We start from the raw sequence: 18848 nt of genomic DNA on the forward strand, positions 1-18848 counted from the left end.
AGTGGGGACCCAGTCTGGGAATACGGAGTTCCAGGCACCAGGTTTTCTTCAGGGCCCTGTCTCTCAGCCTAGCTCTTCTTTGGCATCTCAGGGGGAGACGTTTTAAAACATACCAACGTGGGGGTTCTCCCCCAGACTGACTGAGTTAGACTCCACAGCGATGGGCCTGGGCACCCTTTCTTGAAGAACCTCCCAGCTGAGTCTGCAGTGATGGAGTGCCCTGTTAGGAAGATGACTCCAGAGATGCGCTGTCTCTGCCACTATTGTCACTTATGAACCGGTTGGCCTTGCCCATCACCCCATGAATCAGCCAAGAAATGGGTCCCAGGTACTGGGCTCTTTGCTGAGTGATGAGAAGGAGTCAGAGCCTGAGCTAGTGAGAGAGCTCCAAAAAGCAGGAGACATTGGCAAGTGAGCGCATCCCTTCCCCTCGCCCAGCCTCAGGTGCCCCTCTGTGCATCAAGGAGGCTGGCTTGGACCATCATAGGAGACCTCTCTCCTGCGCTTCGCTGTTCTGAGGGTCCTCCTGGGAAACCTCCACCCTCACGGGTCAGCCAGGTGGGGGCGGCCTCTCCCCTCCCTCGGGCCTGTTTCTCTCTGCTCTCAGCTCCATCCCCTGGGTCCTTTTCCTTTCTCTTGTGGAAGCACCTATCACGTGTTTTAGGAAAAGGGCCTCCCTCTTCAACCCCCCGGCGGTTGCCAGGCTCGGCCATCAGTAAAGCTAAGGAGGCGATTCGTGTCCCTTGCCCCACCCCTTCCCACCTGGCTCCCACGCTGCTTGATCGCAAGGTCCCACACACATGAGAAGATGTGCACTGAGGGATTCTGACTCCTAGGAGAATGTAACCCCTGGGCTACGGAAGTCACCAGGACTCCGCCCCGATCTTTACCAAGGAATTATCATGGTACCAAGAGGGGGCGGGGGGCTCTGGTGTCACTGCGAGGTGAAGAATGAGCGAGCCTCTTTTTATGGGACCTTTGGAATGACAGGAATTGGAGGCCTGAGCCCCCGCCGCCCAGCACTGCCCCGTCACCACCCTGGACCTTCCGCTCGGGCTCAGAGAGTGCTCCTTTGCTGAGATATGCTTGGGCAGTATCAGTTCAAGCCCTCCTCTGTTGAAATGTGTGTGCCCTGTTTAGCCAAGAGGTGTCTGCATCTGAGCTATGCAGAGCAAAGTATTATTAGAGCCGGCATCAGTGTGTCTGTAACTGAACCCCGCTCTCCCTAGCAACCGTTGTCAACAACACATCTAACAGAAGGAGGCAATACCTTTTTTTGAAGGAAACAAAAAAAGAAAAACCTCATCTCACCAAGTCGTAAACACAGCAGGGCTGTTGTGAAAAGACAAGGCAAAATCAGAATCTGGAGTGTGACCAGGTTTCAAAATAAATTGCTCTCTGCCAGCAACTTCTAGAAGACAGCCTCTTAAAAAGCTGACCTGGAGCTAGAAAATGGATAAGTTCTGCAGAGCTTCTGGCTGGGTCACCATTAAGCATCACGTTTGGGGCTTTTGACACACAGAAACTCAATCAGGTGGTGACAGGGGTTCAGTGGGGCCTCTGAAGGGTCTCTGGGAGTAATTTTAACTGGGGCACTCAAGACTTTCTGGTCTGGCTACCCCATCAGTAAATCAAAATACAAGCTGCATCTTCAAAACTTAGGTGATCCATTCATCCCACTTATATTCCATTTCTCTCATCTCTGCCTCCTGGTCTTAGTCCCATGCTTGCTGGCTTGGGCAAAGGCACTGGGCCATTCCATAATAAGGAACCTCCTTCTCTCCTGGTTATCTCGAGGTATCAGAAAAATCAAAAGTTGTTCCTCTTTTCCCAAAATGTGGAGTTCTCAATCCCAATCTTTTTTGGAGGGAGGGAGAAGGACCAACATTGATTCTTAGGGTTCTAACCAAAGTTGTAAGCTGAGTTGTAAGTTCCCAGCTGAGTTGTAAGTTCCTCGAGGGCAGGAATCCTAGCTGTGTGATGCTTGGTCCCCGGCTCCTGGCACCATGACTGGTACACAGTGGATGCTCAGCAAGTGCCTGGAGAAGGGAGGCACAGGGCCATCAGTCTTAGGTACCAGAGCTCCTGGTGCGAGACAGGCTTCTCAGCTCTTCTGAGCACTTTCCTCTGTGTGAACCTGGAGATTCTCTCCCCAGGGTGGCTTCCAAGGCAGGATCCATCCCCCATATGTGTGGAATAGGACAGTGACTCAGTGAGGCTACCAAGTCATGGGGCTGAATGGGGGCGGTCAGTCCAGCACCCCAAGCTCTTGGCTCCTATGAAAATGTTACTCACTCAGTTGTGTCTGACTCTTTGCGACGCCATGGACTGTAGTTTGCCAGGCTCCTCTGTCCATGGGGATTCTCCGAGCAAGAATATTGGAGTGAGTAGCCATTCCCTTCTCTAGGGTATCTTCCCAACCCAGGGATCAAACCTGGGTTTCCTGCATTACAGGCAGATTCTTTATTGTCTGAGCCACCAGGGAAGACCCTGGGCTCCCAGACCACCCCCCTAAATAGGATATAAGGGTCAGAAAGTTGGGAAAATCAGAAATCCATCTCTTGAAGCTATCAGTAGGGATTTCAAAATCTGTGCTCCTAGAAGATATCCCACCGGATTTCCAATGCTGTCCGAGTCTCTGGGTTTTCCAGGCCAGTGGAGGGCTGAGGGTATCCAAGTAAACACCTCCGTGCCCCCGTCTGCTTTATCCAGATGAAGCACACAGCCGTTCTTCCTGTGGCGGGCTCTCCCCTTGCACCCTCTTCCTAGGCCCGGAGCTCCACCCCCGCCCCTGCACACCCACCGCTGAGCCGATGTGCACTCCAGGCATGTAAACTAATTTTACTGTTGGCCCAAGCCAGGCATACCCAGGGAGAGAAGCACATTGTTCTGTGCATTCCAGAGCCTGAGCAAAGCCCTGAGCTGTACCCACCCGAGTGCCCCTCCTCCGGTTGCAAAAAATCAGGAGGGAGAAAGTGAAGGGCTAGCAGGCAACGCGAGCGCTCTCCCTGCGGGTCAATCATGGAAGGTGACTTTGTTATTGTGTTAATCACTCAGTCGTGTCCGACTCTTTGCGACCCTGTAGACTACAGCCTGCCAGGCTCGTCTGTCCGTGGAATTCTCCTGGCAAGAATACTGGAGTGGCTAGCCATTCCCTTCTCGCCCACATTCCCTTCTCTCTTTTTTCTAAAAAGACTGTTGTTCCGATGGCACCCTGAGAGTTGTCGGCACCCTGCACCGGCCAGGCAGAGGTAGCACACACCTTGCCCGACAGTGGGCACCAGCAGGCTGGCCTCGCATGTCCTGTCTTTGGAGCTTGACCTGCATAAGAGTCTGTGGCTGGCACAGCTCCCCCACTGGGGACAACAGCACCTGCCTGGTACCCAGGCTCTTCGCCCACCAGACCAGAACCAGAACAGGGACTGGCCGTGCCTCTGGCCAGCCTTGTTGCTCATACTTGCTTTGCAACGAGTAAACTTTTACCTTCTTGCTTCGCATCCTCACGTCTTCCTCTCAACAAGCACTTCTGGAGCACCTCCTGTGTACCGCCACTCAGCAGGGCCCACACGTGTGTCATCTCTGTGCGTGCGCCCTCCCTTCTCGTCTCCCCCTAGTTTGTGTCACTGGGGGCACTGTCCCAAAGTCTGAGTTTTATTCAAGGATCCAGCTGGGGTGTCTCAAAGCCAGTTTTTCTGACTCAGTATGGGCACAGTGGCTTCTGAAAGGGCTAAATCTAAGGCTCCCTTCTAGAACTTCATTATGCCCTGCGGGACAGAGGCAGCCTATGATACAAACAGGAAAAAAAAGCATTTTGATTTTTTTTTTAATCTGAAAATAAGCAGAGGAAAGGACAGCAGCCTGCCAGTTGAAGTTTTCTCATCTCAGAGGCAAGGTCCCACCAAGTCCACCCATGGCAGGTTTCAGCCAGCATCAAAGGGCTGCTTTCAGGAGCCTCTGCCCATGAGGATGAAGGTGCCCTGGTGGGCAGGTGCTGGGACACCGGAGGTCCTGCTCCCGCTCTCCTGTCTCTGGGCCAAGGAGCGTTCCTGGGGTCAGGAATTATTTCCCCATCACCTGTGTCCCTTGCCAGGCCGTGTTCTCTTCCCTGCACGCCCTCACCCCCGACCCGGGCTTCATTTTCCCTGCTAAATCCCCTGATGGGACTTGGCCGGACACTCCCCCTGTCTGAAGCTGCCACACTGAGGCAGGCCCTACAGATAAGTGGGTTATCGGAGAAGGCAGCTCGGGTGTCCCGGGCCCCAGAGGGTCACCCCTGGCCGGCTGGCAGCTCACCCCCAGCTCCTCCTCCCTGACTCCACCCCAGAGCCAGGCCAGCAAGGAGGCAGCAGTCCCTTCCCCACAGCTCAGTGAGCAGCCGGCCCCCAGCCGCCGCCGGGAATCTGAGCTATGCTAAGCCATCCAGATCGCCACATCGCTGCCCTGCCCGGCCCAGACAGGGCGCCTCTACCTGCCGCGGCCGCCGCTGGAAAGCTGGCACCGCCTGGGCCGATGGAAACAAATCTCCCTGCAGGTTATGTAACCGCTAACCGCCCCGGCCCCGGCTCCCTGGGGAGAAGGCTCCCAGCCCCCAGAGAAGGGAGAGTGGTGGGCCCTGGGCAGGGAGCGGACAGAGGATCATTCTTTCAAAGAGAAGCAAGTCATCCTGAGTGATTGCCCAAGGTCCTTCTCCAGACCCAAGGTCCTCAGTGCCCCCAGGGAGACCGATGTTCCCTGTACTTGCTGGCGGAGCACGGAGGTCAGCCCAAGACACGAGCCCAAGTAAAGTGAGGAAGGCTCGTCAGGAGAGCTAGACTCACGGGGGAGGTTAAGGCGAGGGGAGCAGGTCTTGCTGGGCTTGGTGTTTTGGTTTGGCTTTGTCTTGTAATAAGATACATGCAACATGAAATCGGCCAGCTTAACCATTTTTAAGTGCGTGTGTCCAGTGCAACCGCAGCTCTGCACTGCACTCCCAGCAACCACCCAGAAACCTCTCTTCGTCCCAGTCAGAAGTCCCATCCCTCCTTACAGTCACCTCCCAGCCCCCTCTACCCCCTCTCCCTTCTGTCTCTGTGAGTTCTCAGCTCTGTGCTTTACGCATGTAAGTGGAAACCGCACAGTGGTCCTTTTGAGTCTGGCTCATCTCGCTTAGCATCATGGCTTCAAGATCCGTTCATGTGGTAGCTCACGTCAGATTTTCCTTCCTTTTCTTGGCTGGATACTATTGCATGGTATGGATGGACCACATTTTATTTATCTGTTCATTCATCCATCACGGATGGCCCCTTGGGTTGTTTCACCTTCAGGCTGTTGTGAATTATGTCACCATGAACATGCCACATACATGTATCTGTTTATGCCCTTGCTTTCAATTATATTGGGTATGTGTATCTAGACGTGGAATTGCTGGATTCTGTGAAAATTCTACATAGAACTTTTTAGGAACTCGCTAACTGTGTTCCAGAAGGCTGTTTTTCATGGAGAGAATGTATGAACCAAGACCCAATAAAGGACAGTGAGGATACTGCCTTACTTGGAATCCAGAGTCAGGGTGTTAAGTGGAGAGTCAGAGGAAGTCTGTAAGATGGAACAGAAGGCTTTGGACTTTATGAAGTGGAACTCGGGAGCCACTGTTGAGCCATGACGTCCTAAGATTGAAAATCATAGAACAGTATAGACTTGAAGGATCTATAGATTATCCTTCCAACCCATTCATATCATAGGTGAGAGACTAGAAGCCCAGGGAGGTTAACAAAAGCCCTGCTTTAGGAAGATCTGGATGCTGGGTTATAAGGTGTCATGGTTGGAAATCCGGTAGATAGAGGACCAGGGGTTTTAAGTGACCGTGGTTGTCGCTTTCATAAGGAAAGCACACGCTGATTCGGACCTGCCCCTCAAAGATTCAAACTGCGGTGGCAGGCCTCTCTCTCCTCCAGGGACCTGCTCCCAGCCCTAGGTAGGCAGAACGGTAGCATTTGGCCACTGCCCCCATCACTCAGGAGCTGGAATCTAGAGTTGCTAGCAGGGGGACAGTAGGCTGACGTGGGAGATGTACCCCTCTTTGTTCTGCCAGGCGTGGCACAAGAGTCTCCAGGAGCCACCCAGGTAAATCAGTGTGCATCTCTGAACTGAAGCTTACCAGCCAAAGGCGCACAGCCTGGGCTTCAAAGCGGGCACCAAACACGTGGACTCCTGGCCACCTGCAGGGAGGATGAACAGGACTCACCTCTTGTGCCCCTGACCCTTGTCTGGATGCCCCATCCACACTACTGTGGATAACCACTCCCTCACTTTCTCTGCCCATACCCATGTGCCCTGGCGGTGCTCTGGACACCTGGCACGAGGCAGAGTGATTTATTGGAAGTTAGTGAGTGTGGGGTGGGGCAGAGAGGGTTGGGGGATGGAAACTTTTTAAGCAGCCAGCAAGGGTGGCACACTTGTCTTGAACTCATTGCTTTCAGGGTGTCTGGGTTCCATCTCCACTAGAAGATAAAAGAAGGGATCCGTTTAAGTGGACAGAGGTCACCAGGCATCCCGGGGTGCAGAGTGTGATACAAGGACGCAGGTGGGGGCTCACCCATTCTTCAGTTACCCCTTAGCTGATTGGCCTCCTGTGACTGATCCAACCCGTCTTCGTTGCTGCTCAGCTTTTCTCCAGCTGCAGAGAGCGGGGGCTGCCTCCACTTATGGGCTTCTCGTCGCTCCGGCTTCTCTTGTTGCGGAGCGCAGCCTCTGGGGTTCATGGGCTTCAGCAGTTGGCGGCTCCCGGGCTCTAGAGCACAGCTCGATAGTTGTGGCCCATGGGCTGAGTGGCTTCGCTGCATCTGGGATTGTCCCAGATCGGGGATCAGGGATCTAACCCATGTCTCCTGCACTGGCAGACGAATTCTCCACCACTGAGTCACCAGGGAAGTCCCCTAGTTTCTTCTTGCTCCAGACCTGTCCCTGTCGGGTGGCCTGTCTGTCCTAGAGAGTTGTGTGACCCTCAGCCAGGAAGCAGGGGCTGGGCTGTATGGCCCCTCGAGGTCACCTTCCAGCTCGGAGCTCTTGCTGCAGCCTGAGAACCATCAGCATAGGGAGTCTGCCCTGGGAGCCCGAAGTTCAGAATTGGGGCTCTCTGCACACCCAGAATCTCCATTCTTTGTTGCCTCCCACCCAGCATGCTGAGTCTTCAAGGAACAGCAGTGCCAGCCCCTTCCTGGCCCCTCCTCAACCCTAGTTCTGGCCGGCAGTGCTGGGAAGAAGGTGGGCCCCCCTTTGGGGGAGCAGGCTGTGACCTGCAGGGAACCAGCTTCACTTGACCCTTGGGTCGCCTTTGAGATCCCAGTTCACAGAGGGAAAGAAGCTTCAGGTCACTTGGAAACATGGAGACAGGTATGTCCAGCTAGGAGCAGTGCCCTGCGGCCCCCTGCCTGCCAGGGATGGCTGTTCAGCTCATCCCCTTCAGGAAGCCCCTTGCTCCCAAATCATCCCACTCTTGACAGTGCAGCTTGGATCAAATAATGTCCCAGAGGACCACTAAGCAGAGGGAGCCCAGAGGACCACCACGCAGAGGGAGCCCAGAGGACCACCACGCTGCTGCCACGCACTGCCATCCAGCTCGGCTGCCGAGCAGGGGCAATACCAAAGGATGGCGGGCTTGGGTGGTATTCGGGGATGGCTGGGCTCCAGCTAAACCTTAGGAATATCTCTCTATAATTGGAGTCAGTGCATTCCTGGGCAGCTGCATGCACATCAGAGCTCCACACTCCCCATTGACCCCATCAGACAACAGTCACTGCATTACTCTGGGTGTTGAAAAAAGTCTGATTGGAATAGTATCTCTGATGTGGACTTAGAAGCAGAGTCACCTGGAATTCAGCCTGCAGGCTCCAGAAACTTGCCCTTGATGATGTCCTGCCGTGTTGCATAAGGAATCGTTGACAAAGCCCAGAGTCCAACACCTACCTCCTGACCCTGGTTCTGGTGCGTCAGCTGGTGACTTTGGGCACACCTCTCAGTCAGTCCTAGCTGCCCTCCACTTACTCTTCCATTAAGTTAGGGTAATCATACCTGCCCCCTAATGCCTGTTTATCCCACAGACATAATCACTGTTTAAACCCACTGACACACATCCCCTTTTGTCCGTGTCCTCTTAAGGCTGCTCCTCCAACAGGAATTTCTGAATTTCAGAAAATCATGTTTTTCCTTTTGCCCTTGATGAATGCCATTCATTCAAGGTTCCTAGGAGAGGCCCCACACAGGCTTTCTTCCACAAGCCCAGGGCCCCCCAGGTCATGCTACAGTTTAGGGTTCAGACTGTAGTAGAGCAGATAGCTCAGGATCTGTCCGCAACGAAAGCTTGCATGGAGGTCCTGAGATTGGTGTTGAAGCCCTGCTGGGTGTGAGTGCCTAGCACTGTTAAATCCCCAGTAAAGCAGGAGCCTCTGGCCTCCATCATATATTTAGAGGCCTGATGGAAGGGCAAAGCCAGCTCAACCAGAGAACAATTTAGGAAAATCAGAGGAGGGGGCAAGCCCTTTAAGTGCTGGTGTCTGGGGAAGACTTCCTGGAGGAGGTGGCATGAAAGGAAAGGCCGGATTTGGGTGGACCGAGGAAAGTAGGAGGAAGGAGCCAAAGCAAAGGCTTGAGGGTGGGAGCAGCCAAGTGGGGGGCAGTGGGCATGATTGTGCAGGAGAGCGCGGTGGGATGGCAGTCGTGCACTGTCAGCCTGGCCAAGGCTGCCCAGGCAGCAGCAGGGGGCTCTGCAAGTGTCAGCAAGCCCTGGGGTAAAGCTACCCAGGCAGGCCGTGACCCCAGGTCACGGTCACCACGGGGGCCCATTCATTTGCTGGCACTCACTGCTCACCCTCTCAGGCCAAGGCTGTTTTAATCCAGAACTAAAGCTTCTACCTTCAGATTAGGGAGCTCCCTGCCAGCTTTGGGCCCCAGTCGGTCTGAGACTGGAGGCAGGGAGCGCCACACCATCCGGGGCCCCGGGCCAGGCTGCTGGGGGCCCCCAGGGGTCAGGGTTTCACTGAGGCAGGTAGTATGGGGCCTGGCACGCAAGGCCGAGAGACGCTGTCTTTCTGGACCAGTCCAGTACCTCGTGGGAGAGGTCAGGTCCCAGCTGCCCGCCTGGAGTGACCCACTCAGCCCCTCGCTATGGATCAGCTGCCTCCAAGAGCCGTGTAGAGATGCTGCCCACGCACTTAACCACACACACCCATGCACTTAGTACTGGTGACATCGTATTTTTTGTTAGTCGCTCAGCTGTGTCCAACTCTTTCGCGACTCCATGGACTGTAGCCCGCCAGGCTCCTCTGTCCATGGAATTCTCCAGGGAAGAATACTGGAGTGGGTAGCCAATCCCTTCTCCAGGGATTCTTCCTGACTAAGGGATTGAACCCGGGTCTCCTACCTTGCAGGTGGATTCTTATCTTCTGAGCCTTGAGGAAAGCCAGTATTGCCCCTTCCTCCAGCCTTACGGCCTGCAGGGAACCAGAGGCAGGGCTACCTGTGATGCCTGGGGCTGGACAGGTTCACAAAGCAACCCTCCTCTGCTTCTGCCCCATCCCTCCTCCCCCAGGCACATTTTTTTTCTGGCCTGCCTCAAGGGGTACAGCAGGAGACAGAAAGTCTGAAGCCGGCATCGTGCCTGGCTCCAGGCCTGTGTCCTCATGTGGTCCAGAGGCGTGGTCAGTCTCCCCACCGAGGCAGGGCTCATGGCTCCGCCTTCTCTACTCCCACGCCCTGCGGGTGCCCTGGGGTCATGGAGGTTGCGTGCGTGCGGGTCCAGGACCAGAGAGAGCCTGGGAAACTTGAGTGCAGACTAGCGGTGGGAAGAGAAGATGGGGCGCTGCTCAGAGGTGGGGGACTCGAAGGTGCCGTGCAGGAGGCGCCTGGACTGCAGCCTCCCGGACTCTCACTCCAGCCCTGCCCTTCTCTAGCTGGATGACGGCAGGCCAGCCCTCCCGCCCTTCCCGTGGCTTCCTCACCCATAAAATTGGGAGATTAGAAGTAATTTCAAAGGTCCCTTTCACCTCTTTGTTAATCGAAAGCAGACATATGGGGCATACACACGGTGCCTGTTATTGCCCACCGCCACCAGTGGGTTCACCAGTGAGGAGCAGACGCTCCCTGCCGGCAGGGGTCTCCAGTCATGGCCGCTCCAGCCCACCGGTTGAATGTCCGGAGTCATTGGCCACCTGGTGGGCCAAACAGCCTGCAGGGCGCGCCAGTGCGCAAGGCGGGCCTCACCTGCCTGCAGGCCCCTCCCAGTCCACCCCAGCATCTTGGCCTCCTGAGCTTTGCCCCACAGGGCAGTTTAGTTGCTCAGTCGTGTCTGACTCTTTGAGACCCCATGGACTGCAGCATGCCAGGCCTCCCTGTCCATCACCAACTCCCAGAGTTCACTCAAACTCATGTCCATTGAGTCGGTGATGCCATCCAACCATCTCATCCTCTGTCATTCCCTTCTCCTCCCGCCTTCAATCTCTCCCAGCATTAGGGTCTTTTCAAATGAGTCAGTTCTTCGCATCAGATGGCCAAAGTATTGGGAGTTTCAGCTTCAGCATCAGTCCTTCCTTCCAATGAACACCCAGGACTGATCTCCTTTAGGATGGACTGGTTGGATCTCCTTACAGTCCAAGGGACTCTCAAGAGTCTTCTCCAACACCACAGTTCAAAAGCATCAATTCTTCGGCACTCAGCTTTCTTTATAGTCCAACTCTCACATCCAGAGATTTAAGCTAAACCATTTAAGATTTAACCATTTAAGTCACAACGGGATGGTGCCTCTGCTGCAAAGCTACCTTCCAGCAATTTCCAGGCCCAGTGGGCCCCCATCCCTGAGACAAGAAACCTCTGGAAGCTCCCTTCCAGGTCTCTGAGACAGGCTGGCATAGTGTCCGAAGGTTGCTGTCAGGTGTCTTATCTGACAGCCCTGTTTCCTCCTCCGTCTCAGCCAGGCAGTCACCCTCCAGGCATTTATTGTGCACTGTCTGTGTGCAGACACCGCGAGCCCTATGTACCCACCAGGATACCTTTGCAAGGTGGGTGTTATTAGTCCCGTTCTACGCATGGGTAAAGGAAGTGCCAGAAAGCTTAGGTAACACGCGCCTGATGTCACACAGCCAGTGACAGGAGCGGCGCTGGACCCCAGTCACCTGGTGCCCCGTACCCTCCGCAGAGCACGCTGCTGCCTGCAGGTCCCTGTGGGCCAGACCGGTGTTGCATCGGCGGCGCTGGGGCGGCCAGGTAGAGGGTCTGGAGCAGAAGGCAGGTGGCGAGGGGGAAGCGAGATGAGAGAATGCCCTTTAGATGACCTGATCAGAGCCTCCTTCCCTGCAGGCTGAACAGGGACCTGGGTGATCTCCCCATAGTCGTCTAATGGCTGAAAGAATCTGGAGACAGTTTCCAGGCCAGAGCTCAGTGGGCGCCCCGGGCCTGCTGTCCCCTGCCTGTCACAGGGGGGCTGGGCGTAAAGGGGTGTCCCTGTCCACCAGGCTGTCCCCAGCCGGCCTCCGCTTCTCCTCTGTGGCCATCCCACCCCCTGGTCTCCAGCCAGTCACCCTCACGATTCATGAAAAAGGTCAAAGAGAACTCCCTTTGGTTTGATTTGTTCCACTTTGCGGCCCCAGGGGCTGGAGGCTGCAGCCCAGGGTCATAGTGGATCCTGATGAGTGGGCACCGCTGGTGTCCTGGACACCTGGGCCTCTGGGGAGCACGTGTCTGTGTGCAGCCCTGTGGTCAAGGGCAGCTTGAGTTTCCCGTGACAGGCTGCAGCCACGAGAGCCCAAGGAAGTAGATCATGTCTCAGATGAGGCTTCGTCCCTCCATCACCTCTCTAGACCAGAGGGAGGGGTGGCAGCACTTCTAATGGGTGCACCACCACCCGCCACCCCCCCCCCCACCCAGCCTGAGAGGAAGACACTTCAGGCTGGCAAAGTGAGAAGGCAGAAGACAGAGCGCGCGCCTGCATGTGGCCTTGTTGCTAAAGCTCTAGATTATTAAGCAGTGAGGACCCTGGGGTGTGAGCCGAGGCAGCCAGGTTGCTCAATCCCAAAGGAGCCCTTCTAAGGTTTCCCCGGCACCGAGCCCAGAGTGTCACCCCGGAGAAGGAGCCACACTGTGAAAAAACCTTCGCTGCTACCACCATGCCTGACCTTTTTTCTTTTTTTAAAAACTCCCCCTATACAGCTTGATTTACAGTGACCCCTATACATTTCAGCAGCTGCAGCTTCATTTCAGAATCAGGTTAAGTAGCCCAGAGTTCAAAACCTAAAAGGTCGGAAGGCGGGGGGCTACGGGAAGGCGAGTGACACTTAATACAGCTCATTCCCACGTGGGCCTCTGTGGCCTGGGGTTCGTGAGCATCCTTTCCCTGCAGACTTGTACAGCCTGTACAGACATCGTGGCTCCTCTGCCTGATAAAGAGAAGTTCAAAAACACGGCAGATTGGCACCTGGCACCAGCTCCCCCGTGCTTCCTCTCCCGCCAGCCCCAACAAAAGAGGCAGCCTTCTGGAGAGCGGGTGGGAACGAGAACTCTGAGGGCAAGCATCTGTAGGGGCTTCCCAGGCGGCATGGTAATAAAGGATCCTCCTGCCAGTGCAGGAGATGCCAGAGACACGGGTTCGATTCCTGGGTCGGAAAGATCCCCTGGAGGAAGGCATCGCAACCCACTCCAGTATTCTTGCCTGAAGAATCCCGTGGACGGAGGAGCCTGGCAAGCTGTAGAGCCCCCTCTGTGTTCCTAGAGGGCAGAGCTGAGATGGGGCTTCTGTCCCTCCCCTCTGTCCCCGCCGCCCCGACCTGGTCCCATCCCACCCTTTCTGGCTGGCACAGCTCTCACATCCTCGGGCCAGACAGCCAATGTTTGTAAAGCCCCCCAGCCCTGCCCTCGAGGAGCTTCTGGCTTTGCAAGCCCCTATTCTTGTTTTCAGGTTCCCAAATGACCCCGAAGTCCTCGCTTACAGCAATTTTGTTCAGTGGACTCTCTGTTTTTCCCCCTCCTGTCTGCTCTACCCTCCCAGCGCCTCCTGGCTCTGGCCCCAGCGCCAGCCCCTGTCTGTCTCTGCAAACACAAGTCAGCTGTGTGTGCAGACAAAAGCCTTGCGTCGCAGCGGGGGCCGGGCCCGCAGAAGGGACATTTCCAGGGAACTCTGGGGGCGGCGGCTGGGAGGGCAGAGGCGACTGTCTGATAGCAGGGACTCGGCGTCACCGTCTAGGGGACTTGGCCGGGCCCCAGGGGCCCGCGGCTGTGGGTGGTGACTGGGAGAGGCGGCCAGGCTGGAAGAAATCTGCTGTGTGAGAAGTGTAGGAAATGGGCTGGAGGGGACAGATAACAGTCCGTTCTCTGTGTGTCTGTGTGCGTCTGCGTCTGCCGGCCAGGGTGGCTGGAGCCAGGCGGTCTGAGGCCGTATCTAGTGAGATTTTTGTCCTGGGTTGTGAAAGTGACCTATGGAGCCAGCAGCAGGGTTCAGGGCCTGGGAGACAAGACATGTGGCCCTGCCCTCCCCTCCCTCTTGTCCTGTGTTCCTGTCGATGTCCCTCTGTCCCCTCTTGCCAAAGAGCACGGGAGGGGGCGCAGCAAGAGGGAACATTCTTGCACTGTGAACGGTTTAAGGCCTGGGTTTCGGTTTTGATTATATCAGTACTTTGACATATGAACTTGGATACCTCCCCTCATATTTCTACCTCTCGGTCTTATTGGCTGTAAAATGGGGATTATTTTTATATCTGCCCTGCACGTTGCTCCGGGTGGTCGGAAAGCTCTTACGAAATAAGGACGTGAAGACAGTTTGTAAACCGTAAAGGGGTCAGACTGGTTTTTGAATGCTGGAGCTGCTGAGCAAAGGCTGGGCTGGAGAAAACTGGTGGGGAGGGGCAGAGGGGAGGGCGCTTGGCGGTCCGTGGCCCCCTGCCAAGGGTGAGCCCTGCGGGAATGGGCCCCAGGGCAGGCAGGGAGGCGGCAGAGGCTCTCGGCAAATGCTGGTGCCAGTCACAGGTTTGCCAAGATGGGAGGTGGTCTGGGTTGGGCACCCACTTCTCCCAGGAGAAGGCAGGGCTGTGCGAAGCCCTCACCCCATCAGGGGCACAGGGCGTTCGCCTAGCCTGGAGGATAAAGTCCAACAGGTCGTAGAGGGGCGAGGGGGAGCTTTGCGTGTCTTTCCTAACATATGCTGACCCCGCAGAAGCCGGGTCACTGTGTCCCCTCACCCCCTCCCCATCCTGACCTGGAGTTCAGCCGTCCCTGGTGTGGAAAGTACGAGAAGGAGCTGGCAGGGAGGGCCGACAGGACTGCTAGGCTGAGAGAAGCTGAGCTATTTAAAGCGTGCAGCGAGCACCCGGGGGGCGTGAGTGCCACCCACCCCCACGGCCCTCTCGGCATTCAGCTCTCCCCTTCCTTGGCTGGATACCAAGCCCACGGGGCACCCAGAGGCTGCAGGTCAGATGCCAGGGGCTCCGGGGCTGGCAGGGGAGGCCGGCTCCCCCTCACTCCAGGGCTTGGGTTCTCTCTTGGGGCCTCCTGGCTGAGTTGGCGGGGCCACACAGACTTCTTGGCTCCCTGTGCCTTATAAACGGGGCTGGGGATGCGTGGGGAGCTTAGAGGAGGAATGCCCGGCGCCTGGGGCCCAGGGCAGCTGCTGCCTGCCCGCCCGCACCCCCGCCCCTGCCAGCCACTGGCCACCCCGCTACCTGATTTGGGGAACCAGAGCCAGCTGGGGCAGCGTTGGAAAGTGGGGAACTTTGCTGAGTGCATCCTGCCCCACGGCTCGGGCCCGCCTTCCCAGCGCACCCCACGTTACAAAGGGTCTTCTGCTTTCTGCCTGGTTGACCTTCTCCTATCCTGTGTCCTCACCCCTTAGTGACTGATACACTCGCAGCCCTGGCTCTCCTTTCCTGGGTCTGAAAGGCCGCTCAGCGCCTTGGCCTGGAACAGGGACTGGCAGGGGGCCCTAGACACAAGGACCACGCAGGCCCCTGCGTGCGCACCAGCCGGGAGAGCCTTCGTTGAGGGGTTCCCCAGTGCCGAGCCTCAAACCGAAGCTGGTCTGCACTGCAAGCCACACCGGCAAGCTTTATGTAGGATGTGATTTGAGCGGTTGCCAGCTGCCCTGTCCAGAAAGGACTGGCCACTATTCTCAGACTGCATCCTTCCTACTATCTTGGCATTAAATTGTCCTTTCTTTCATGAAATGATGGATGAAAACTTTTTTAGAAAACATCCGTAGCAAAATAAAATGTTGGCCACCCTCAGATTTCATGGGTCCAAGAAATCCGGGAGCCCAGGCTCAGAGCCCTGGTTGGTATCCAGGACAGCACAGTTCATATTAGGTACCCGGCGGTCCCGGGCCTGGGGAGCCCAGGCCTGCAGGCCCACTGGGGACAGGGGGTAGGGGGAGAAATTGATGAGTGAGGGGCTATAGCATGGGGAGCAAGGCCGGCACTCCCAAACCTGGGAGTCTCAGCCCGACACTAACTTGGAGCTTCACAGCTGGGGTGTCCAGCCCAGCCCAGCCCTCCCACTCTGTTCTCTTGGCGAGAGACGCATCCTTCCATTCAATGGGGATTCAGTGTGCCAGCTGTCTTGCCCGTCAGGGGCTTCGTCCAGCTGAGCACGGCACGTTGACCCCTGCCCTCTTGAACTCTGACCTCAGTCACCAGGTCAGCACACACTCAAGCTGCCTGATCCCCTCTGGCTCCCATGCGTCACTCTCTTCCCACACCTCTCTCGAGGGCCTTCTGTGCGTCTTAACGTCGCTGTGTGTGTGGACTGATCTGTGACCTTTTCCACACGGAGAGTCATTCGTGTGTTAGCTGAGCACCTGCTGCGTGCCACCAGTGTGCTAGCGGGAAAACCGAAGAGACCCTCTGCCGCCACTGGGTTCCTTACAATCCAACATGCACCCTTACAATCCAACGGGCCGTGCATGCAGATAAACCAGGAACTGCCAACCACAGTCCTGAGTGCTGTCCCAGAGGCCGATGCTGGCCAGCTGAACAGCTGGAGAAGGAAGCACTCACATGGCAGATACTGGAGACTGGTACTCAGGGGAAGGGATGCCCAGTGGCTGGCTGGGGGCTTCCAGATGAAGTGTGTGTGTGAGTCACTCGGTCGTGTCCTACTCTTTGCGACCCATGGACTGGATAGCCTGCCAGGCTCCTCTGTCCATGGGATTCTCCAGGCAAGAACACTGGAGTGGGTTGCCATTTCCTACTCCAGGGGATCTTCCCGATCCAGGGATCCAACTTGAGTCTCTTGTGTCTCCTGCATTGGCAGGCAGCTTCTTTACCACTAACACCACCTAGGAATCCCAATGGCTGCTTTAAGTAACTGCAAAATTAGGAAAAGTCATCTGCAGAAAGCTGACTTGGGGTGCCCTTTCATGAAGCACCCTAAGGTGGTCTTGATGTGTCCTGAGGCCCCTCTGCTGCTGCCTTTACTCCCAAGAAGGCTCCTGGGACCTCCAGGCTGGGGGAGAATTTCCCCCTATGCACACATCCATCACCTGCAGAAACCCACCCCCCTGCATATAGTTCTCCTTCTGAAGTAGACAAGGAGCCTGATCCAATCATCAGGCCACTGGGGAGAGTGAAAGGCTTTCAAAAGCCGGGATCCCCAGAGACCAAACCCAGTAAAGGGGCAGTGAGGGGACTGGGAGGATACTGAAGAAACTGCCTGGGACTCAGAACCAGGCTGTGGTTCATTGGCTTTGCCGTGGAAGAGCTATGACCTCGGTGTCAGCAACAGCAACAGCTGCCCTTTACTGAGTTTGCACACAGTACTTTGGCACCACCCAGGAACTCTGGATATGCCGGGACCCAGGCTATACCCCAGACCAATTGAATCACCATCTCTGGGGCATGGGGCCTGGGGCTTGGGCACCAGCCTTGTTTAGATTTTCCCAGATGAGTCCACCATACAATCAAAGTTGGGAACCACTAACTTTAAATCTTCACAACCTAAAAGTTGAGAGTTATGTTTTATTTGTTGGGAAGTTTTAGGACTTAGCCCAGGAGACAATATCTCAAGTAATCCTGAGAGGACTGCTCTGAGGAGGTGAGGAGAGGAGCCAAGTTATATACAAGTTTTGCAGCAGAAGTTCAGGTAGTCACAACATCCAAAGTTTACTGTTAATTAAAGAAAACCAGATAACCCAAGTTAAAGAATTTAATGTTTTTCTGTGTATGAGAAGATGTAAGAGTCTGGACTCACTGAAATCATTCCTGTGAAATGCACCTTGGCTATCTGGGGGCAGTATCTGGTTTTCACATCCTGAGTTCCTTGGGGTTCACCATAGGGAGTGGCTGCAGTCTGATAACTACTAGATGAAAGGTATTCTCCTTCCTGAATTCCCTTTGGGCTCACTGGCTCACCTTGGAAGGCTGCAGTCACTGTTGATTATGACATCCTTGTTTACTGATATGGCAGGAAATGCTCAATTTCGTAGAACCAAAGCCCCAGGTATTGCACTTAGGAGTTACAGGTTAAGAGTGTCCTCAAAACAACTCTGCCAGGTTTTATGAATGAAGAAGCTGAGGCTCAGAGAGTTTGGAGAGCTTATTCACCATCTTTGAGGCTCTCTCTCAAAGATGCCTGTTACTCTTCCTCCACTGCAAGACTGGATATATCTGCGTAGACATCATGCAGCATGAGGGAGGGACAGGGAGCGAAGGAGGGGGTCAAGTGAGCAGGTTTTTGTAGCCTGGAGAGAAGAGGAGTTTCTGGTGTTCGGGAGGGGGCTGCAAGCCTAAGGTCTCTACAGCTCCCCTCACAGGGCAGAATTGACCCCCAGCCCTGGGGACTGGAGGGCCATCTGGCTCTGCTTGAACCTAAGCATCAGTGAGCAGATATCTATAGGGGGCCCCAGGCAGAGCAGTGAGCATCGTAAGAGCATGGCTGGACTCGGGAGCTCCACTCCTGCCTCAGTTTAAACCCCATCTCCAGCGCTCACCCTGGTGGCTCAGAGGTTAAAGTGTCTGCCTGGAATGCAGGAGACCCAGGTTCGATCCCTGGGTTGGGAAGATCCCCTGGAGAAGGAAATGGCAACCCACTCCAGTACTCTTGCCTGGAGAATGCCATGGAGAGAGGAGCCTGGTAGGCTACAGTTCATGGGGTGGCAAAGAGTCGGACATGACTGAGCGACTTCACTTTCCTTTCACTTTCCAGCGCTCACAGGGCAGGTGACTTCATCCAGGGGACCTGATCGTTCTGTCTTTGTTTCCTCATCTGCATAATGGGGACACTGGTAGAGTTATTACGAGAATGAATTGAGACAGTGCATGTAAGGATTTTAAAGCGATGCCTGGCAGGCACATAGTAAACACTCAACAAATCCCAGATGCCCTAAGGATTACTGCTGTCATTATGCAGTTTTCCAGTGCTGAGCAGAAACTAGAGAGAGACGTGGGCCAGCCTTGGTGTTTCTCCTTTGACCTTACCTACTGTTAGCTAGAAGATCAGAACCCGGGGCAGAGAGTCAAGACTGGAACTCTAAAGGGAGAGGAAGGGTCCAGCCCCACTCTCTTCCCTCCTCAGCCTCTTCCCAGCCCAGCCAAGGGGCCTTCTTCCCCTGTCCACCCCATGATCATTGCCACTTCCACCCCGCAACCATTGACTCTAGAGAAGCCTGCCTGGGGGTAGGGGCTGGACTAGCTGACCTAGCATCCCTTTCCTCCCTGCACTGCAGTCAATCTCCTTTCTCTCACCCTGTCACTCAGTCTGCGTCCTGCTGGGGACCATAGCCCATCCATCATGCTGGTTCAGCCAGCAGCCTGGGAAGGGCCCTGGGGATGGGATATTGTTTGGGGGCCTCCAAACCATGGAGGCAGAGGAGAGGCTGGGGTCAGGAGAACAGCAGAGCC

General features: G+C 55.6%; 1 protein-coding gene and 1 non-coding gene across 2 annotated transcripts in view; both read left to right on the plus strand.

The window, feature by feature from the left end:
* The window catches only part of CTIF (cap binding complex dependent translation initiation factor), a 327661-nt gene that overhangs the window by 228787 nt on the left and 80026 nt on the right, over positions 1-18848 (plus strand).
* Positions 17937-18008, plus strand: TRNAS-GGA. The gene has a single exon. It is a non-coding gene; the product is annotated as a tRNA-Ser (tRNA).

The sequence above is a fragment of the Capra hircus genome, chromosome 24 (genome assembly GCF_001704415.2).
Source record: "Capra hircus breed San Clemente chromosome 24, ASM170441v1, whole genome shotgun sequence".
Lineage (NCBI taxonomy): Eukaryota > Metazoa > Chordata > Mammalia > Artiodactyla > Bovidae > Capra > Capra hircus.